This window comes from Cupressus sempervirens, chromosome 7 (genome assembly GCF_028749045.1).
Source record: "Cupressus sempervirens isolate cs-2001-9-10 chromosome 7, ASM2874904v1, whole genome shotgun sequence".
Taxonomy (NCBI): Eukaryota; Viridiplantae; Streptophyta; class Pinopsida; order Cupressales; family Cupressaceae; genus Cupressus; species Cupressus sempervirens.
This window is the reverse complement of record NC_143124.1, coordinates 202,795,323-202,820,234: the sequence shown is the minus strand read 5'-3', so window position 1 is coordinate 202,820,234 and position 24,912 is coordinate 202,795,323.

Here is a 24,912-nt window from a genome sequence, read left to right as displayed (position 1 = left end):
GGGATTCTTTGAATTCCTCATCTAGTGCACAAATTTAGAGAGGAGTTGATGCATCCACCAAACTACTATATAGCAAAGGGGCAAAAATTGTAGAAAAAATGGGCTACCAAGGTTCTGGTGGTTAGGGTCCTAGTGGAGAAGGGGTTTGGTTACCACCTCAACCACTAGCTGTAGCACCAAAACATGGTCAGAAACCAGGCCTTGGTCATGGAGATCAATCATCAACTTGGTCAATTCCATCCACATTGGATTCATCTTGGTTAATTAAATTTGTTCCTGCTTCATTTACAATTCCACTTCCAAGCACTCAGATTCAATCTGAATCAACTGTCACTCCCATAGCTGTAGATATCCTGGTAAAACTAATAGTGGTCCAAAAAGGACATTGTATATAGATGCAAAAAAAATTGCTCCTAAAGATCAAGAAAGTGTAAAGAAGCAAAAGGTTATGACAAGTATTAGTAGTACTACTAGTACAACAATGCCAATGGTGACTGTGAGTCCAATAATTGCCCATCCTTTAGGAAAAAACCATCAGAACAGTCCACAAACCCCACTAATGGGTCTAGGTGTTGGTTATCCTCATGGTATTGGTGGAATCTTGTACATCAGAGAAAGTGCTACTACTATTTCACCATTCAAACATTCAATTGTCTCACAAAATCCTGATTTTCGTTATAATGAATTTGTAACTAACTATGAAAAATCAAAAAACAAGAATAGACAAAATAGTAAGACAATGAAGATGGAAGCAATTGCTGTAGCTTGTGATGCAGAACTTGCAACCAACATGTTATTTTCCACATATGACCCAGATAAAGATATGATGGAATTCATGGTTGTTATGCCCCCAACTAGAGATAACAATCCACCAAAGAGTCAGTTAGATCCATCAGAATTTCAAGTTAGCACCCTCCAAATGGATTTATCCAAAATTAAAATTGTGGACAAGATAAATGTGTCCAAAATGACCAACCAAGTGGTCTATAGTTTAGTGATGAAGTTGGAGAGAGAGAAAGGAAAGCTTCAGGGCACAATAGATAAGTTAAAGGTAGACCTGGCAAATGTAAAGGCAAGTGAGAAAGCAATAGTAAACAGGTGCAAAGAATTAGAGAAAAGGATTAAAAATTCATCATTTGTCTCTAAAGAAGAAATTGAATAGCAAGAACAAATGGATGCAGAACTGAAAGCTCTGAGGGAAAATTTGGAAAAAATGGAAAAAAAACTTCAGGATGAAAAAGACTCTTCAACAAAGTTATATAGAAACTTGGAGAATGCTGCAAATGTAAACAATAAGTTAAATAAAGAATTGAAAAATGAGACGGTAAAAACAAAAAAGTGGGAAGAGAAAGAAAAAGGGTGGGAAAATAAAGCAGAGAAAATAAGAAAACATAGTGAACACCAGTACTCAAAAATGAAAGAAGACCTAAAGAAGGCCAATGATTCTATTAAAAAATATGAAAATGGCTTGAATGACCATGTAAATGATACAGTAAAGAAAATAAAAAATTACTTGTGGGGGCAAATAAAGACATCTACTAATAGGTTGTGTGATTGGTTTGAATTCTACGAAGCTCTTACAAATGTTTTTGGGAAGCTGAAAGAGCAACTTGAGGAGAACAAAAGTTTTGGTTAGAGACAGAAAACTGCAAAGTGGATTATGGAAGAAATCAATAGCATTGCTGACAGGCATTTGGCAAGCAAGGGAATTCAAGACCGCATTGGTTCAATAATAAAGGAAACCTCTGTATTTCATAAATGTCAAAAACTAATAGAAGAAGAAGAAGTTCTTGCTTTATTTGGGCCAAAGCTCGCTAAGATGAACAATAAAACAACAAATTGATATCTCTTGGTTAACTGAGTCCTGGACCTGATTTCTGAACAACAGGTTTCGTTGGAAGAGAAGTTTACAAACAAAAGTTGGAGGACCAAATAACCTCTAATTTAGGCAACCTTCCTCAGGGTATAACTGATGAAGGCATTGCAAAGTGCATCAAAACATTCAAAAATTTGCATGGACTACTAGAAGGAACATTGCTTGAAAATCACTCTTCCAAGTATGGAATGCTGACGAGAATGCAGGTCATTTACCATAACATCAATTTTTTTTCCCTTCCAACCGAAGAAGAATGGAGCATACTAGAGAAACTTATAGTCTATATGTGAAAGTACTTTTAGTTTCAATCATCTCTATATCTCTACTATATATGAATATCTTTCATATTATCCTACATACTACAGTCTAGACTCTAGAATTGAGTTTAAAGTAACATGTTTGAACTTTGTTTTTTGAACAAGATCAATGTTGCAGTCTTGCAGATGCTATTGCCTATGCTAAAATTGCTAATTTACTAAACTGACCTATCAAATGCAGAAATGTACAACTAAAAGTATAGAGATGTTGTAGACTTGTAGATATCTTACTGATTTAGATTTTGAGACTTCACATTAGGCAAATTGACCTAAAGCTGTTGTTGCTCCCTTGTTTCTATAAAAGGGAATTCAGGGTCATTGGCTTACAAGAATTGTACCATATTAGCTGAATATTGCAAATGAAAACCATTAATAATTATTAATTGTGGAATTGAATCTATGATTCTATCTAATTTTCATGTTTTCCAATTCAATGTATGTTGAATAAATGAATAAAATTGAAAACAAAATTTCATTCAGGAATTTCAAATTCAAATATGAATGATCATTGATGACATGATATAAACTACACTCTACAGTAATAATACTCTTTGTTCTCAAATTTTAATGATGAAACATAATACATTCTAATTTCTTGCTTTTCTAAAATGAGCATTGAATGATAGTATATCATATAGTAGTTAATAAGTTCAAAAAATACCTATTGGTTGTCATTGCTAATTTAGCAAAAATTTCCTAAATTTTCCAATTCATCTCTATGTTATCATCATCGTCTAATTCTGGTAGTTCAGTTGCTTCATTGTTCTCTTCATTTTCGTTTGTGTCTTCTTCAACTTCAAGTTCACTCTGACCTTTGCTTCTATGACTCCCAATCCCATGGCCAGTGCCACTGCCAACTGTACTTGTCCCACTTGGAGTCACTGTAGGAGATTGGTTAATGGTGTTTCCTAGTCCTACCCCTCTTCTTTTGCATCTTTTCTTCCAGATTTCCATTGCTTTTTGAAAAGGAAAAGTATTGACATTATACCTAGCATGATTCCAAATTCTTATCTAGTTTGTTTCTTAGCTTTGATTTTAGGAAGCCCAAAGCATTGAAAACTCTCTCATCCTCCACTAAACCCAATATCATGGTTTGACATAGATCAGCAAGCTTGAAGTACTCTAAAATTTCTTCACGCAACAATGTGCTTTATCTTAGTTCTATCCAAAGATTTGTTGTCAAGCCCTCTTCATGTGGGTTACACATTAATTGATATTGATGCTTCATGGTCCTTGCAAAGGTGCCTAATTACTATCTAAGAAGACCCTCATCTAATATTCTGTTGATAGTTACTCCATTGAATTCTATAGATTTGCAAAATTCCTTTATCAAAATCAATAGCATTCTATGATAATCTTCCTTATTGTTGAAGGACCAATATTGAGGAAACAAAATTGCCATGGCCTCAAGCAGTTGATCATATGGGAATCATGATATTATTTTAGAGGAAACTCTATAGGCTATGTCCCTTGTAGTAAATGCTATAGACTCAACGATCTTGGTAAACTCTTCCCTTGTAACTCTTGTAGCTCGCTTCTTTGGGGCACTGTAGTACATTGGTATATGAAATCCCCTTACACAAACACATAAATCTCCATTTTCAACGATCTTTAAATAATTATCAGGATCATCCAAATCTATTAGTTTCTACTAGTGATTAAATCTATCATCGAATAAATTGAGGTTAGTACGATAGAGACTATTGAGGGCTCGACATGACATTTTATGCAACTGAGCATATTCTACAATATACATGGCTCTTTGCTGGAATTTTTTCATAATTAGTCTCATTTCTTCTAGCATGGGAAGAAGAGATGCCAAAGTCAAAAGTGTCTCTATATTGCTTAACCTTTGAAGCAGGTCACCACATCTCTGATTTTCTACATTGTCCTAATTTTTGTACATCAGTCCAATCAAATATTGATATTTGGAAAATACTCGATGTGCTGGTCCATCCAAAGAGATCCATCTGGTATCAACATCTTTTAGAAGCTTGTTTCCATCGATAATTCCATTAGCAAAGTGCGGAAATTCCCTAAAACGCTTGGGACTTCGACAAAAATGTGCATACAACTCTCTTACTAAATCTTCAACCTTGTTTACTAAAGGAAACTTCTTCACAACTCTAAAAGAAAGATTCATCCTATGGGCCATACATTGAATGGCAACAACATATGGTGAACAAGAGGCCTGCATCTTTGTGCAAAGACCATTCCTTTGAGCTTGCATTACTAAAGCTCCATCCGCTCCAACACAGACCAACTTCTTCACTATTGTCAATTCAAACATAGGTCCATATTCAATTGAATTGCTCTTTACTAACTGAAATAAAGTATTTTCTATCACATTATCTCTCAATTTAGCAATAGATAGTAGATGTGGTTGGTGGACATTATTCTATATAGTATAAGCATGCATGCATACCCACGACATATTATCTATTGCTGTAACTTCGTCTAAGGACAATGCAATAAAGGTTGGCTCTTTTATTTTTCTTTGTACATCCTCTATTTCAACCTGTGCAATACAACTTGCCCATTCCCATCCACTATTTATCGACCAATGACTAGTAGGATAGTTAGGAACTTTCAGAAAGTGTAAAAAACCACTAATTTCTAGATAGTTTGTCATTGGACGCCCTCTACTCAAAATATAGAAAACATTACTTAATTGAACAACTTTTCCACGTTCTTCTACTTCACTTGCTTTTGTAAAAATAGCATTAATAGAACCTTGAACTTCACCAGGCTTCGTCTGAAATTTCTGAAACATATAATATTCTTCAGTATTCCTTTTATGTTGACATTGCTCCTTTTTTTTTTAATATCTTACCACTTTTATTTCCTTACCATCTACAGCTAAGGTTTTGTAAATCTTACCAACATGTTTCTCTGTGGTGTCTAATTTAAGCTGCAACCGCTTTTCCTTTTTATACTTCCAACTACAAATTGCACATCTGCATTCTACCAGTGGCTGACCTACAATTGGATTGTCCATGGGCTCAATGAATGGATACTTTGCTGCCCAATCAAATTTAAATCTCCTGGCCATCTCCCAGTGACGATCAATTTTTTCTTTCAATTTTCCTCTCCCTTTAGTGTTACTGTTAATTGTACCATCATCATCACCGAAGTCGATTGATTCATCCTGGTACTAGTTATTTACTAGATATTCTTCTTCAAGGTCATATTCATTAGAGATATCAGGTTCTGCAACTTTGTCACCAGATTTATTAGGCTCCCCAATTTGTTGAATGGACTCCTATGTAGGTTGATATTGTAGAGGCTCCTATGATGATGTACCTTCCTTACTTTGACCAATACTGTTGCATCTACCCCTGCCAAAATATAAAGATATATTTTTGCATTTTGTTGGCCTCTCTTGGACGTCTCCACCTTCATTAGTCCTACTCCTATTCCTATTTAAATTTGACTGTGAGATCTCCATCAAATTAAGGCTACAATAAAATACTATGGACTCGTAGTCCTAGTCATTCTGGTTCTCTACTGATCGTAATACTATGAAGAAGGCTCCTTCTTTTGGCATGTTTCAATAATGAAACTCATATGTCTTAAATAGACAACTATAAATAAATCATTTTCATTTTGACAAATAGGCCGATCATTACATATGATAAGAACTAACATTTGGCAAAGCCCACATAATTTCAAGTAATCGAGTGGGTGAATAGGGTAGGAATTTGGGACCCCATTGTGTGTGATGCATGGAAAATTGGGTCCTAGGACAAATAAAAATTTCACATAGGAAAATGGGAATTTGGCGAATGATGATTGTCGAAAGAGACACTCAATTAATTCTGTGGCGAATAAGAGTAAACATTAAAGAGAAACATGGGTGAAGAACCCGACTACCAAACTAAAATTACGTAATAATAGTGGCAAATGTTTTGACCACTATATGAGTATTTTATAAAATTTGGGCAAACCAGTCAACGAGTATACGATGTTTTTTATTGCCAATTTCTATAGCCTGATCGGGACATATTTGCCAACTAGCGACTAATCGCCACTAAAAAAATCCCTGGCACTAGGATAAGGTGCACTACCCCTACTAGAATCCTATTGATTGTGCTAAAGAGGGTGATCCTGCTAGTACTTCTAACCATGGCTATGGTTATCTCCCTTCTTACCTAAGAAACCAGAATTTTGTCCACCTTTAGGCCATTTTCCTTTACCCCTATTATGATAATGGACACCATTACTGCCTTGAGAAGGTGTTGATTGGGCCTGGCACTTTCTAGAGGACTAGGAATACTATGCATCCTACCCCGAAGGTTGTGCACTTTGGTTATGAGAACTAGATTTACCATTGTACCCCTAGCCACATTTCTCTCTATGATCTTTTCTTTCTCCACGACAGGAGCAAGTGTCCTCGATTGGTGAGCACAGACATCTCCAATGATGGAGTCTCTAAGGCCCCTAACAAAATGTTGGGTGATGAGTGCCTCATCATGCCTATAGCTAGAATATTTTTTAAGCCCAAGGAACTTCTTCTCATATTGATTAACTATCATAAGCCCTTATCTAAGCTCATGGAATTCATCAATGCGAGCTTCATGATACTCTCTCTAAACCTTTCCTTCAAGATCTCTTATGTGAGATCTAAGACATGGATACAAAGCCTTTCACTCTCTCGAACCCACCAAATGGAGCCATGTTCCCTAAGCTATGTGATCACACAACAAACCTTTACATGTTCCCATATTGTAGTAAGGAGAAACAACACCCCATATCTCAGCCTTGAGTCCTGTCCCTTGACCATCAAACAATAGTGGTTTTGACCTCAGAAGTTCTTGCATCATTTCAACTTATGTAAAATCATTGTCATCATCCTAATCATGGCCCCTCAATCGGTGCCTTCTTTTGCTAGGTGGTGTACGAGAATGCTCCTATTCACTCTCCTCTCTATGCTCTGATTGATGGGAATCTCCATGATGAGTTCCCTCTTCCTAATTATGATCCTGGTGGCATTCCTCTACACAAGAGCCCAACTAAGCAAGAATCTCCTAAAGTACTAGCATCAATGCCCTCATGACATTATAATTAGCATTATTACCCTATTCTTACTCTCCTTCTTGATGTCCCTCTTCATGGTGTTCTTCTCCATGGTTACTGCTATGGGTACCACCCCGACCACCAAGTCTATGTGTAGGAGGCATCACTATGGGAAGAAAAAGATATTGTTAGAATAATTGGATCACAAGCATAAGATTCAAAAGCATGAACCAACAAGATATCACATAATCAAACATAATATAACAATACACAATGGAAAACAAAACCATAGTGGAAGCATAACATAGAGATCCCAATGTTTCAACATGGGCTCTGATACCAAATGTAATTCCATGCGTGAAGATCCTTGGAACAAGGATGAAACACAAATAAAGATTTTTTTTTTTAAACAAGTATGAATGCACATGACAACATCATACATGGATCACATAGATCAGAATAGAAGACTTAACCACCATCCCGACAACCAATGAATCGCCAAATGCCACTACCCGAACTGACATGAACACAACAAGAAACATGAAAAAAAAAAAAAATAGCACAAAGAACCTAAGAACTACCCAAGCAAGGAAAATTTAGTCAACTCAATGGGTTCTAGAATCACCAAAAATTGATTTCTGAGAACTAGAGGAGACACCTCTCTCTTTTTGTGCAAGGATGTACATTAGATAGATTCTCGTACAAGGATGTACAATACACCATGCGAGAACATGCCTTTTGTGCAAGATGTGCAATAAACCACATGAGAAAGTACTTGGCCAACTGGCCAAATTGGTGTTGGGTTTCACACACGAAGATGCCAAAGGCCAAGTGGAGAAACCTAATAAGGCATGCGAGATCTTGTATTCTTTCATGAGAAAGTGCAATTTTGTGTGAGATCCCAAGACAACATGACAAAAAACAAAAAGGTAAAATGAAGGATGAAATTTCCTCCACATAGGGGGGTACCAGATCCATATTTCAAGGTGTAAACACTCGAGTGCACTATTGACAAATAGAAGTAGCATGTAACCATCTAACAAGTAGTGAAGGGAAGTACATAAAGAAACATCATAGTGTACTAAAGCAACATTGCAGTAGACAAAATTAACATCGCAATGAGCAATACAACCAAACTAAGTATGTAGTTACTCCCAACCATAATAGTATCATAAGACCATCATGGGCCCTAGTCATCCCCCACACATAACATTCCAAGGTACCAATCAGATTGTTGGTACTATCATATAAGGACGTCACTACTAAAACATGCTACAACATAAGCATAAGAAAATCTAACATGTTAGAAGTAAACCATAAGATAATCCTACAAATATGGATAACATCATCTATCATATGCTAATCAAAATAATAAGGAAATACATCAATAACTAACATCTTCTGAAAATGATATACATGCATCCCAATGAAAGCATAAATCACAAGATAACATACTTCATAACCTGAAGTACCAATTGAAAACATCCAACAATAGTCACACTACTACAAAAGATTGTAGAGATACACTAGTCTCTAGCAGTGGTATAGGTAGCTACACCTCCCAACCACGTAGAACCTGCAGGCCCACTCCCACCATGTTGATGGAGATAATGATCTAACCACAAACACACACAAAGAAAACATCCATGGCTAACACACATGCCAGACAATATGATAATTGAAACCAAGACATAGACAATGCATAAACTATAGGTCCTAGTTAGACACTCAGTGGGATTACTAAGTAGGAGCTGACATCATGGAGAGTTTCTTGGCATTGACAAGCCCGAGCTTGGAAAGTGTGTCCTCAAACTTAAATGGGTGCTCACACATTATCTACTCAAACTTAATCGGGTGCTCACACATTTTATTATCTTAAGTTTTATTACCACCCAATATTTTCTTTAGTTATCACTTAAATAAAACTTCTTCTTCCAACTAGGAAATGAACACCAAGCTGTGAGATGGAAGTCCCTCCATATGCTACCCTACCCTACCCATGCTTATCCAATGATGAGTGCCCATAGGAATGCAAATTCCCAATCCAACTCTAATGATCATAAGTTTTGAAAGTACCACAAAAGATCAGAACTCACAAGTCACCCGATAGATGTTTATGCATGTACTCATGTGTGGTGCACCACCATGACAATGATCATAACACAAGGACTGGATTTGAGCACAATTCAAAAATATCACTCAACTGAAAACATTCTCAGGAGGAAAGATGTGACATGCATCCCAATGCAACATAAAAGTGCAACAAAGGTCTGATTGACATCCAAATAGATGATCCAAGTCAACGACCAAACTCATGCCATGAAAACTTGAGAAAATAGGGCGGCATGCAAAATGAGGTAAAAACCCCCAAAACTAAAAAACTTCAAAATTAAAACTCATTTGGTCCTTGGGTACAAAAACCCCAAAAATGTAATAATATTTGGGTTTAGACACCATATGGAAAAATGACCACCATAATAGCTTGAAACCCCAAATCCCCATACCAAAAATAGGGAAAATGTTCATACCCAACCAATTGGGTAGAACCAACAAACAGAAATAGAGGGGAAAAATAGTTCTCAGCCTCTAGACAAACAACTACCAAAAACAAAAGCTAAAATGAAGAAAAATTAAGAAAATTGGAAAGCCCTACATAACAAAAAAAGGGGTAGAAACTGAAAACAACCTGATAAAATAAATAACCCATTGAATCTACTAGAAATCATGATAAAGCAAGGTCTCCTTGAATAAGATCCAAGGAGACTAATCTCATGAAAATTTCATGCTCACAACTCCCAAAATGAATAGAAATCCAATCTTTTAGGAAGAGGATTTTAGAAAAGCTCTCCAATTTCTAAATTACAAAATGTAAAAGTGAAAATACAATTCCCTTTTTCAATACTTATTCACTTTTTGAGAGAATAGTTGATTAGGGAAATTAGCCAGTTAGACTAGCTAGACTCTAAATTGACCCAAACAAAAATAGGTTATTCCTTGTAATAGTAATTCACCTAAGGAAAATTTGGCAGAAATTAAATTTGATAAGATTTAAAGCCTAAAACACAAAATCATAGAAAATCACTTAACACTTTCACGACAATGTGAAGCTCTAAATGCATAAACATGCTCACTGGTCTAATCATGTAATGCATATGAGTTCAGATTTAATAATCATCAAAAGGTTTAATTCAAATAATGAAATAAGGATACATCGACCATATAGGGATGACATTGGTAAAATATGAATAGCCAAATCACTAATTCCATAGGCCATTGCCAGGGATATAAATCTTGCACACTAAAACACATGATCAAGTGCAATTGCATATAATATCATAGCTAAAGTAATTAATGCATTAAATACCTAATTAATCCATGCACACCACTCATGTTCATATAAAGCATAAAGAACAAAAATGAAGTAAATAGCCATAACATAATCAAGAAATATATCCAATAAACCATATAACTAGATATCATCATAGATCTACTATCATCTCAAAATAGCATCAATGTACAAATATGATAAATTGAGCAGCATAGTAGTAAAGCATCTATGGTATTGAATCAAAGTATAACATATGACCCTCAGGTCTTCTCAAAGGACATAAAATAATAGTATCAAGTATCTCTCGAATCAAAATAGACAAGGTACAAATTGCAAACACGAGAAGCACTACAATAAATCATGCTTGACATTCTTAAAATTCTACTAATCCATTAGATACCTAGAAGATGTTGCTTTTTAATTCATTCATTAAGAATATCATTAGTAAAATTGTAGTTATATTATTTTGTTTCATAGTGACATGATATGTTTATTTTAATATTAATTACAATTTAACATATGAATATAAAACCCATTGTCCTAAAGTGTACAATCCTTTTTAATGGTCTTTTACTATCATTGCCTCATTCTCATTTATTTTATAACACTCCTTATATAATAGAATTGCAGTTTTCTAGTAAGAAAAATTGATACTTTTTAAAAAATAATTCAAGTACAGATGGAAAATTACTAGTTGCAATCAAAAGATGAATAAATTCAACTGGTTTTCAGACCACCTACTAAATGTTGTCCTGCTAAACAAAGTTTCTCTCCTCTTATTGTAGTGTTGACTGCAGATTGTACACATTTGGTAGCCTCAGTTTTATTTTGAGTCCAGGATTGTATTTCTCTAAATATGTATGTATTATCAGTGTGTATCATGTCCAAATATGGCATTAGCTAGTTTGTTCTTAAAATTCCTGTACTAGTTCATCTTGGAACAAAATTTAGGCATTGACATCATACAAGGTCATTGGGAATCAAATCCTCATTTCAATGAACCCAACATAATTATGGCTAAACATTGTGTCATATTATGTTTCTCATTACTAACTGGCTTTAGTATTAATTAGAAACTATACTTGTGTAATTAGTTATTACAATTACGAAGGGTGTAATTATCCATACAATTTAGAAGTGAAATGTAAGGAAGCTAAAAATTTGTTTGTGAATGAATAGTTTTTTTTGAATGCAAAGTTGTAAGCTCAACTAAGATTTAGAGACATAGTAGTAAGCTAAACCAACTTAAATCTGGTTGCAACTGTTGTCTCTTCTATTTATTTGTTGAGAATTTATCATCATGAGCTGTAGAAGTAATAGTAACTTTTCTTGATAGTCAATGTAGATAATTACAGATGGTTGATGACATTTGGCTAGTGCTTTAATCAATGTATCAGAAATGGCACATAAAGACGAATAATCTAAGACATTCAAAAGCTAAGAAATATAATTTATTTTTCTAATTAGATGAAATGATCTATACACAATTATAAAACACTAATACAATCAAGTAGCATGACAATATAACTATTGGAAGCAGCAATAGCAAACAAACAAAGCTTACTAGAAAAAGAACAATAGTAGCAAGAAATTCAAATACTTATGAGGGAAAGTATTTGGATTCATCAATTAAACCCTAAATAAAACACATATTCATAATATGATTGAGGTTATGGTATATAGGCTCTACAATCTTTTCTTTTAATACAAATTCATCGTATGATTGAGGTTATAGTATATAGGCTCTACATATTCATTATATGTTTGAGGTTAATTTTAACATTTGCCTTCCATTAATACAAATTTGAGATGAATACTTTTTAAAAAGTAGAAAAAGAAAATATTTAGGGATACCAGTAACAAATGACTTCTTAGCCCACATAAAGACTTGTCCTTATTGAATCTCAGTTATTTTATTACTACAAATTGAAGACTTATTTTTTTAGCAACGTTGTCACAAAAAAATTGTTTTAGCAATAGCCAATAACTTGAATTTCTTGATGGACCATGGTATAAATGTCCCTCTTGTGATAAAATAGTGTAGTAGAGTATTTGTTATATTAATTTACTTATAAATATGATATATAGCAATTTAAGTAAAAGATGGGTAGAATGGAATCATACCAACTATTGGGGAAGTGTGGACAAAATAAAGTTAGTTGGATTGTTGTCACTGGAGCTAGTTGAATAGGAGATAAGGGTCACAATGAGGAGGTTTCCTTAGCCATATGGGAGGCCTTAGCCATAGGATATGATTATAATTCATGCTTATATCCATTTATCCCCTTTTCTTGATTGGTACAACACAAGAAAAGATGAGACCATAGTTAGTGGAACATTACACTATCATGCCAGCCAAGGACGCTATGGTCACATAGATCGCCCATATGATGGTGGAGAGCAACTATAAAATTCATGTTTAAGGGACTTGAGAGATATGTGAAGGGAGTATTGGCTAAACAAAAAAATAATTATTAAATAAGTGAGAGAAGTTTGAAAAAAAACTAATAGTCCTCTCAATTTTATGTTGATTTTAAAGAATATTCTCTAATTCATTACCTGTCAAATCTTATTTCTATTACAATGAATTCTGCCAAGAGTCACGCATTTTTATTTTCTCTACAAAGGAATTATGTTCCTCTTTACTATAAATTAATATCCCCTAACAAATTCCATATAGAGGGCCCTTTGTATCTTTTCACTGATATTATAGAGAGCTTTTTCAAATAGAGGCACAATCTAGGATCTAAATAATAGAAATGAGGGAAACTGAAGAATAATAATAACACAACAATTAAAAGATGAAGGGTGTAGGGAAATGTCTCTAAGGATTAGCTAACAATAGAGACAAGGAGATTTACACTTTATACACCATTTCATCAAGCCTTGATTAATGGAAAGATATTTGAAAAAGTTACATTGGCACTAGCAGAAATAGTCTCCTTATAAACTATGAAATCTACAAAGTTGAAAACAAAACTTTCACCATAGTTTAAACTCTATAAAATTCTCACAAATTTATGCTATGATGCACAAAAAACTTACTAAGCCATCTCATAAGATTAAAATTAGTAAACTTTTTAAAGATTTCAACACGAAGCATATCAATCCCTAATCTAAAAATTATTTAAATATTCATCTAAATCCATGTGAGATAATTACAACATATATGATTAAAATTAGTGAACTACCTTAATATTTTAACAAAATCATATCAATCTTAATCTACAAAATTATTTTAAGAGAGCTATGATTGATAGTGACAGATATTGTGTGTTGGAAAGGGGGAAATCACCTAGACCTTCAAAATAGGACATGACAGAACCAAAATGGCAAAAGGGGGAAATCACTATGAGGCTTAATATTGAAAACATAATAGTGAGAAAGATAAGGTAAACAACCACGTCATAGCCTCATAAATTGCTGACCTCATATTCTGATGATACCTCACAAAGAATGAAACCTTTGAAAACTTGAGAACATGACTTCTTAAACCTTTGAAACCAATAGGCACGAGAGCTTTCAACCTTGTGGCACCTTCAACCCTGAAAACTCGGTCTAGTAGATCTCACCTTCAACTATAAACCCAAAAATAAGTGAAGCTTTCACTGATAAACCTCAAAACAAATAGAGCTTTCATGAAGAGCAGAATGAATAGGAGTTCAACGGTAAACCCCCAAAAAATCAATGCTTACCACTGAGCTGACGAGATTGTGAAATATGATTAAGTAAGATTGAGAATAGGAAGGGGCATTCCAATTAGAAGTATTTTTGGGATTAGAAAAAATCTCATTTAGGGCTATTATGGGAATTGGTAATCCTATTCTGCATTCTAATTCTGCCAACCAAACAAAGAATATAATTCATATTCTAATTTCCAATGTTAATTCCTATGGTATTCCAACAACCAAACGAGCCCTTAGTTCCATGCTCACCAATATTCGCCGCAAATAATATATAGATATCTAACCAACCATGTCACATTAAGCTCCCATCCCTTGTGGATTTAATGTATGTCAGATTGACAGTAGGTTTTGGGATTGAAAATTTGCACAAGACCTTATTTTCCCTTTAATGTGGCCTTCCCATACCAATATGCATATGCTTGTCTTTTTTCCTTGCACATATATCAAAATAAACAATTGTAAAAGGTGACTTCTTTTACCCAACAATATTTTCTTACAACCGCCTTTATACATATGTATCCTCTCCAAGCACATACTATATTGATTTTACTACTATATAGTTTGTGTTGTTGGTCAATTTAATATTTTTAACAACATTATAATTAATATTTAGATATTAATTGTATATCCAATATATCATTTAAATTATCTTTTACAATAATTTTTATTGTTGTCAATGTTTATTTTTAATTTATAAGTAATTTGTAATAAATTTATTATTCAAATTTCAATTTTTATTTAGTGATGTTAATTACTAATTAGATAGTAATAAATTATTTGATAAAAAATATTACTAAGTTAATATGTTGAAACTTTTTAATATTTTTGATTATCTGTCAAATATGTTTGGATATACTTTTCTAAAATAAATTTTACGAATAATAGCCAATGTTGTTACATATTAATTTTAAATATGACAAAATAAATGTCAATAATGTTGGTTTTACGATGAATCTAACGCCTAACATCTTTCAGTTTATTTAACTTTTTAGTCATCTAATAATCATGATGGAGTGAAAGAGAGAAAGATAAAGAATAAGAAGAAGATTAATTGGTGGCAAGTAAAAATACTTTTGACTAACTTTTAAAATGACTAAAAATACATCAAATGATAAATACAATGCCTAACATCTTTGAATTTATTTTATTTTTTATGAAATTGTCTATTGATGATGATAGATCATAGAGTGTGATGGGAAATGTTGATATAATAAAAATACTAAAAATATAATATTAAAAGAAAGGATTTTTTCTTAATATAATTTGAAATATTTTTTAAAAAATTATTATTAAATAAAAAATGAGTACAATCATTATTACATTTTAATAATTATTATGAAGGAAAATCAACCAAAATAAAATATATATTTGAAAAGCATATCATTTCATAGATATAATATTTTTAAATATTTATGTTAATTATAGTTTTTATCAAATATAAACATAATTTATCAATTATTTTTCTATTAAATTATAAAAATGTAATAACTAATTTGACCTCATTAAGAAATTTCAAATAAAAATATAATGTCACAAAATTTTAAATATATATATATATATATATATAATCATTAATTTATTTTTACTATCTACAAATATATTTATGTCCTAAGCTAAATATTTCAAAACAATATTCCTCAAATATTCAAACATCTCGAAGCTTTCCTCTAGGGAACCCTCAACTCCAACATTTACTAGTATGTCAGGTAAGGCATTGGCTTCGCTATATGTGTGTGCAACTCGAAACTCCTCAACTTCGATCAAGAGGAATCTTATGACTCAATGTGACACTTTATTATCCCATTGATCAAAATATGCAAATCCCCTTCAACATGTATTTGATTATAGCAAGGCTCAATCCCCCATCATAATTGCCTCGATCGTAGCATGACACTTTGCAATGTTATTGGAGCCATCTTTTAGTCTTATAGCTCCAAGGGCAATCACCTCCCCTTGAACATCCCTCTCTATATATGTAACACACTACCAAGGAACCCAAAATAAATTAACCTAATACAATGCTAAGTTTTCCAAACAATTTTTTTTTTAAAGATTAAAACAACAAGTGATAACATAGCGGAAGCAATAACTCACATACATAAAAAAACCCATAAATATATTACATCTCTTAAGGGTTCCATGATGTTGAATCACATGCATAAGTTTTATTAATACTAAATATGATACATAACAAAATCTACATCATAGAATAACCACAAGTGCGAATCCAATGAAATAATATACAATTAAATAATATGTCACATGGCATAACTAGAATGCATAATCATCCAATGTACAAATCACGGGGTGTGAAAATAATTTAAGAATATACAACATGAATAAATACAACATCTCATAAGATCACCAGATAATCAAGTACAATACATTAGAATATAACCATCAAAAACATAAACACAAGATTAGAATGAAAGGAACAACTGCACAAGTACATCTATCAACAACATCCATCTATTAGATCTCAATGGTATAAGAAACACTACCACCCAACCTCAAGAGACCTAAATGGCCCACTCCCACTATGTTGAAGAGATAATCTCAACTCTCATATGGATATCAATCCCAAAAGTCATAACCATCATCTAATTCAAGGAAATCTTGATAACAATCTATCTCAAAGGGTACCAAGACACAAGTAACATCTAAACCCATAGGCAACAAAGACACATAGTAAATCTATTATGTAAGTGGGAAATTGTCATCGCATGACACAACTCTAAGGTTACCCTAGCAGCCTCTCTACGCTCTACCCCCCTATTAACTCTTATTAATCCATTTTAAACCTTTTTAATGAAATATTATCACTTATTAAAACAACCTACAATGGGTTACCCAGGAAGCCTCTTTAGGGCTCCAGCCTCCATTGTACACCACGTCCCAACATAGAGATAACCTATCCTAAGCTCATAGCAGTAAATATCATAAGGTCATAATGACCACATCACTCATGTACAAGCAACTGGAAATCACAATATAATCATTGATCCATAACTCAAAGGTCAAATCACATAACCATGACATCTTATGCAACATCATAAAATAATAACTCGTAGGCCTTTGGTAAACATCCAAAATTGGTCAACATACTAAGTCAAACCTAACCTCAGTAAGATAAACCATACATTACATTATATGTTGTTTCATAATTCATTTGATTTTGAAAACATGAAGGTTTGACTACAATGAGTTCAAGTTTTCTTTTTTCAATGTGTCATTTTGATACAGTTTGGGTTTACAAGTATTTCCAAATTCCTTAGTATTAAAATTCATTTTCCTATAAAATGAACCATTTCTAAAATAATATCTTGAATGAAAAATTCTCTTAAGTACAATTGGAATTCATTTATTTAAAAATCAAACAAATAAATATATTAAAAAAATCATTTAATTAAATATTATTATTATAATGAAATAATAATTATTAATTATTAATCATAATAATTATTAAATTATTAATAAAATAATAAAATAATAAATGTATTAATAATAATTAAATTAATATAATTAAATAATAATAATCAAATAAAACATGTGATATTAACAATAGGAATCACTATTTGGCTAAGATGGGAGAGATGAACAGAGCAGAGCATGGAAGCAAATTTTTGAATACGGGCTTGAGCAAAAATCGTATAGAGAAGGGATAGGATGGGCAGACTGCGGGTCTGGATTAGGGAAACAAAGAAGAAAAGGAGGAAGCAATAGAAGATGGGGACCCACAGGTTTTGCAACCAAATTCGAGAGAAAAAGAGGGTAATGCTCCAAAATCAAGAGCATCTGGAGGAGCCCAAGGACCTTGGGAATGATGCACTAATTTGTTTGGAGTCAAACCATCAAACAAGTCCTCTTTTCCCAATATTGTAGATATTTTTTTTGCCTTAGAAGTGCCTTCAAAGCTTATTGACCATAATATTTTGAGTATGGCTACTACTCTTGCTGGCAAGTTCATAGGCCCTAGACCAAACGTAGATTTGGTTCATATCTTTGCTAGAAACAAGTGGGATCTGAAAGGGTGGTGGAAGTGACGGCTATGGCCAAAGGTTTTATGTGCTTTGAGTTTTCTTGCCTGGAGGATTACTCAAAGATTCTCTATGTGAGGAATTGGTTGATGGGGAAATCCACTCCCATTCTTCAAAAATGGACATCCAACCTTGACCTCAACAATGATTTTTTGACCCAGGCCCCAGTTTGGATAAGGTTGCTAGAATTTCCCCTAGAATATTGGCATGAAGATGTGTTTGATGGCATCACTAACTGTTTTGGGGAGCTGCTATCTATTGATCTAGTCATTAATGCCAAGAAAAAACTCACCTATGGTAGAATATGTGTAGGGTTGACTGAAGGTCAGGATATGCTTCAAGTGATTGAGTTCCAATTGAGATCGAGGAGATGAGTGCAATAGATAGATTATGAAAATGTGCCTTTTCCCTTCTTCCATTGTAAAAAGGCAAGACATAAGGCCAAATTGTGCCCTACTTTCTTAGAGAAGGAAAAAGCTCGCAAGGCTCATAGTAAACAAGGAAAAGGAAAAGAAACCCAAAATCAGCCAAAATATTTGAATCATGTTGGGGATTCTAGGAAGGTGTGAAAGGACAAATGTCCCAATGGAAAGAATTTTGAGGGGGAATCTCTAGTGGAGAAAGATAAATGTTGAGCCTTACTGATCACCAAAGCTTAGAGGGTGAGAAAGTTAATGTAGAGGTGGAGCAACAAATGGCCCAAATGGATAAAGGAAACAGTGGTAAGGGAGACTTTAAAAAAAAATCCTAATATCAATTCTCTTGAAGGTGGGGAGGGAGACAAAGGAGGTAGGGATATTCTTAAGGATGGAGAGATCTTAGTGGAGGAAATGTTCAAGGACTCCTGTTCCTAACTCCTAGGATCTTGGGGGAACATTGGAGGGTTAGGTTATTTCTCAATATCAGGAATCAAACCCAAGTAGATGCACTTGGGTGTCTCCTACAAAAATAAACAAGATTATTGAAATGGTTTCTACCTCTATTCCTAGTCAAATTTCTAGAATGGAGGTGCCCTTTTATAGTTGTAAAGATGAAAATGTAGGTCCTTGCATAACAGTATCAAATAAGAAAAAGAAATATAGCAGGGACCCATCACTTGCCTCTCCTACAACTATGAGTAGTAGAGTTAAAGCTAACACATGAAGTAAATCTAGCACTCTAGGTAGGAAGAACAAGAGTCAAATCAGAAAGAAAGAAACAAGGAGACATATAGTAGATGGAACCTAGAGAACCATCTAGGAAACATGTTCCCAAAATAAATTATGAAGGTCATATCTTGGAACATTCGTGGACTCAATGGAATATACAAATAGGAAATTGTTAGGAATATGATAAGGGGTCATAGGCTTGAAATATTTTTGATTCAAGAAACTAAAATGAAGAAGGAGAAAGTTGAAAGCATTATTTTCAATAAAGGAATGAAGATTGTTGCTACTGATTCTAAGGGGGCTTTAGGAGGTCAATTAGTGATATGGAAGGACAACTTAATAGCAGACATCATTTTTTATGAAGGTAACATTTTGCTTATTCAATTCAAAAATCTCAAGGATTAGGAAAGCTGGTATATTATGAATATCTATGCCCCTAACTCTAAAAATGATAGAAGGATATATTGGAATAAAACATATAATTTGATGACCAAGTTAGGTGACCCAAAGGGCATTATCATGGGGGATTTCAATACCCCCCTTTTAGCCATGGAAAAATTAGGTGGGCTCCCTCCAAACTTGGAAAGTAGACAACATTTGGCTAATTTGATCACTGATCTCACTCTTCTGGACATTGACTGAGGAGGTGGCAATTGTACCTGGTCTAAGAGGAGAGTTGGAATAGATTGTATTCAGGTTAGGCTAGATCTATCCCTAATCACTTTGGATTGGATGAACCATTTTCAATGAAAACTTTCTTCATTAGCGAGACTAGGCTTGAATCATACCCCTATTGCTCTAACCTTATAAACTATCAATAGGAAAAAGGCTTTCCCATTTTAACTTGAGAAGATGTGGTCTACTCACCCTGGTCTTTACGAAAAAATCAAGGTTTGGTGGAGTATTGATGTGGATGGCACAACTATGTATGGGGTGGCTAAAAAACTTAGAAACATTAAAATGGAGGTCAAAAAGTGGAACAAAATGGACTTTGAGAACATTTTTCAATCTAAAGAAAAGGATTTTGGAGGATCTAGCAAAGGTGCAAGAAGAGATACCAAATATGGGTTATGAAAAATGTAGGTTGAATGTAGAAAAGACTATTCTGGCTCACCTTCACAACATTATTGGAAAAGAGGAAATGTTTTGGAGGTAGAGGTCAATATTGGTATCGTTAAAGGAAGGGGATAAAAACTCTAGATTTTTTCACCTTTCTACTATGAAACAGAGAGCTACTAATAGAATTAGTGGTATTATAGAGGGTGCTGATACTATAGGGGAAGCTAATGAGATTGTAGAGGAATCAATTATGTATTTCTCTTCTATCCTATCCAAAGAGTTAAACTTGGGGGAGGAGAACCAAAAGGAAATTCTCAATACCATCCCCAGTGTGATAACTGCTACACGAAATAAGGAACTAGTGACTATTCTGGCTTTTGAGGAAATTAAAGAGGCAATTTTCACTATGCTAGCTAAAAAATCTCTTGGCCCAAATGGGTTTCCAACTTTTTTCTTCTAGATGTATTGGGAAGTCATCAAAGATGACCTTATTAAAGTGGTCCAAGAATTTTTTTTATCTAGGAATCTACTTAAAGAGATTAATGCTACCTTTCTAGTTTTAATTCCTAAGGTCTTAGGTGTAGATTCTTTTGATAATTTTATGCCTATTAGTCTCTGCAATTCTTCTTACAAGATATTTTTTAAGGTTTTAACTAATCAAATTATTAAATTAATGCCAAAGATTATTGCACCTTAGCAATCAAGATTTTTCCTTGGCAAAAACATCCTTGATTCCATCATTATGGTGCATGAGGTGATCCATTCCTTAGATGAAGGCAAAAAGGAAGGCTTTCTAATTAAACTTGATCTTTCAAAGGCTTATGATAGGGTGGACTGGATGTTCCTAGATAAAGTATTGGAAGCTTTTGGATTTAATATTAAAACTAAAAAGATTATTTCTCAAGTGATCTACACGCCCTCTTTTGTGGTGATGGTTAATGGGACCCCCTCTGATTTCCTTAAACCTTCTAGGGGTAATGTGAAGAGAATTCTCAACACCTATTCTAAAGCCACTGGTCAAATCATCAACTAGAGCAAGAGCACGATCTTCTTTATTAACACCCCTGCAGATAGACAAAGGAAAATTGTTGGGATTTTGGGTTGTTACATTGGATCTCTTCCTTCTACTTATTTGGGGCTTCCTCTAGGGACTAAACCTCCTGGCCTCTTTTGGAATAACCTCATTGATTGGTTTAATAGAAATTTTGTGGACTAGAAAAGCATCACCCTTAGTTAGGCAGGGAAAGTGCTTCTAATTTAATCTACCCTATAGAATTTGCCAACATATGCTTTAAGTCTTTTTTCTATTCCTACAAAAGTGGTTGATTCTTTGGAATCCATTCAGAGGAATTTCTTATGGCTTGGTGTTGAAGGAAATAAGAAGTACCTGCTGGTAGCTTGAGAGAATATTTGTAGACCCAAAAAACAAGGAGGGTTGGGGATTAGAAATCTAAAATAGTTCAATAGGGAACTTCAAGCTAAATAAATATGGAGGATTTTCAACTCCATAGGGGAATGGAGGGATATTTTTAAGGACTAGTAAGTAGCTAATATAACAATTCATTAGTAGGGACATTGACCCAAGGGGATCTAACATCTGGAATGGCATTCTAAGGACGAAGGGCTTAGCCATTGAGAAAGAAAAATAGAAATTGGGCAATGGTGAAGATATAAATTTCTAGCATGATGATTGGCTAAGACAAAGGGCATTATGGAACATCGAGTCATTTAACAAATGGGCAAATTTATGTCTAGAAAGATATGGTTATAAAGTGAGCAACTACAAGGATAACAATGAATGGGTGAATCTGATTGAGTTGTCCTAGGAGCTAAACTATTGATGAACATGATAAGGCATATTCCTTTGTCACCCAATAAGGATGCCATTATTTTTGGGGTGACAAAGGATGACAACTACAGTGTTGCCTTGGGATACAAAACTATGCCAAATAAGGAAACTACTTCTGTTTGGGCTAATGCCTGGTATCTGGGCCTTATTCCCAAAATCAACATTTTTTTTGGATAATTCCACAAAAGAATATCTTAATAGTGGATAACCTCACCTAGAGGGGGAATCTAATGCCTAATAGACACATTCTTTTTAAAAACCATAGTGAGAGCGTGGATCATATCATTATACATTGTTACTTCACCAGAGATGTATGGTCTTATTTCCTATCTTTCTTCAAGATGACATGGTGTTTTCCTAATAACATTTTAGATCTCTTTGAACAATGACACCTTGTGGCTTATGGGGACATGAATATGGGTTTTTGGGAATGTACTCTACCTCATGTCTATTGGAGAGTGTGGAAGGAGCATAACAATAGAATTTTTAGGGAGAAAGAAAGGAATGCTAAAGTTATCTTCTACAAAATATTTGACACCTTGTTAGAAAACTACACTACAAATAAAGGTCATAACCCTCTTCTAAGAATAAAAAAATTTGATAGAAATAAGACGGAGGATTGCAAATGGACTCTCCTACCCAAGGGTTGGTGGAAAGGTAACTTTGATTGGTCTTCCAAAGGCATCCCTGGCAAGGCTGGGGTGGGTGGAATCATTAGAAACACCCATGGAAAAGGTATAGCTGCTATCTCAACTCCTTTGGGTGTACAAACTAACAATTATGCGAAGGTGTCTATGGCTCATCAAATTCTCAAACTAGCTTAGGACATGGGAGTCAGAAATCTATGGCTTGAAGGAGACTCCAAGAATATTATTAATTGTCTTAATGAGAATAATGAGCCCACATGGACGATTGTGAATATTATTAAAGAGTGCATTCAGATCCTCAAGTCTTTTGATAATATATATGTGGTTGATGAGTATAGGGAAGCCAATCAAGTGGCTAACAAGTTGTCCAACTAGGCAGTCAAGAATCATGAATTGAAAACATGGAAGAATGAGCACAATATTCTGCCAAAAATCTATGAGTTGATAGAAAGGGAGAGGATCTCAAGTACATCAAACATCATTAAAGGTTATTTATGACAAGGTTACATGTTATGGGAATTGTACAAAAATATGATAGGTAAGTACAATAGCTGATGGGGACATGACCCAAGCATAGAATGGACACAACAGGAAAGGGAAATTTTATTAACTTTGTAAATAAGCTAATACATCTAGTATAGATAAAATAGATTTCATAACATGCCCTATGGTCTTACAATAGCATAAATCTGGAGAGAATTTCTCCTTCTAGTACCTCCTCTCAAACTCCACTCCGAACTACCTTTTACAATGCTAGAAATGTCCTTAAATAGACCCCAAAGGGTTAGGGACTAGGAATACATTCTAGAAGGTGCTAGTTGGCATCCACCGACCAAATAGAAGGCTCCAAAAGCTGCATTAGAAATCGATGCAAATCTAGAAGAATCCAAAAATGGTAACCAAACTTTCAGGAGGCATAACTTTTGAACCGTAGCTCCGATTGATGAACCATTTACATTTCTGAAAAGCTCTCGAAGCGCTCTATAGCCCTATGGAAAAGATTTGCTTGTTCCCCATTTTAAGCCCTTTTCAAGGTCATTTAATGCCCCGAACCTAACTTTGAAGCATTCTTAGGAGGTCTCCAAAACCCAAAAAACTGTGATAACTTTCAAACCGTGGGGCCTTTTAACCTAATTCTTTTTCTAGAATGCTCTAAATTACAATTACATTCATTTGGCCAATTTACACATCCTAGTTCACCAAAATGATGGCTCAATTACATACTCCTATTTTTTTGGCATTTATACATATCTCAAGGTGTTCAAATACTCTATCCTAGAACACTGATAGAGGAACTGTGAGAGTTGGAACCTTTATTTGACCCAAATGGATATCCAGAAATAAAAACACATGAAACAAAAACTAAGTCTAAGTACATTTTTTTTGGGTGACACAGGATTTCCCTTATACCTCTGGATGCTCCTGCATCAGACACCTAGGGTAGATTGAAAAGTGACCCGGTCACTTTATGAGTGGTAGAGGAAATCCCAAATGGGAAACCTCAGCTATTGAAATCCAAGTTGAGTCCTCTATTGACCGTCCTTTCCACTTGACCAAATACTCTTCATACTACCTATTTCCAATACTCCTACCCACACGATGATCTAGAATGTCTTCTATCTCCTCCTTCTTAGAAGCAGGAATTAGACATGGCTCTAACACCAGCTCCTCATCTGTACCATCATCATGATACTTTGTTAAGTCTACAATGTTGAAAATAGGAGAAATGAGAATACCATCTGGCAGCTCCACCTCATATGCATTTCTTGAGTCATGTTTCTTCAGAATTTTGTAGGGGCCAAATTTCCTCATTTTCAGCTTGTTGTAAGTACCAGCAAGAAATCTTTCTTTTCATAAGCGTACCATGACTAGATCCCCTACTTGGAATTCCTTATGTCATCTCCTTTGATCTGCCCTAGATTTATACTCTTTATTCATCTTGGTAATGT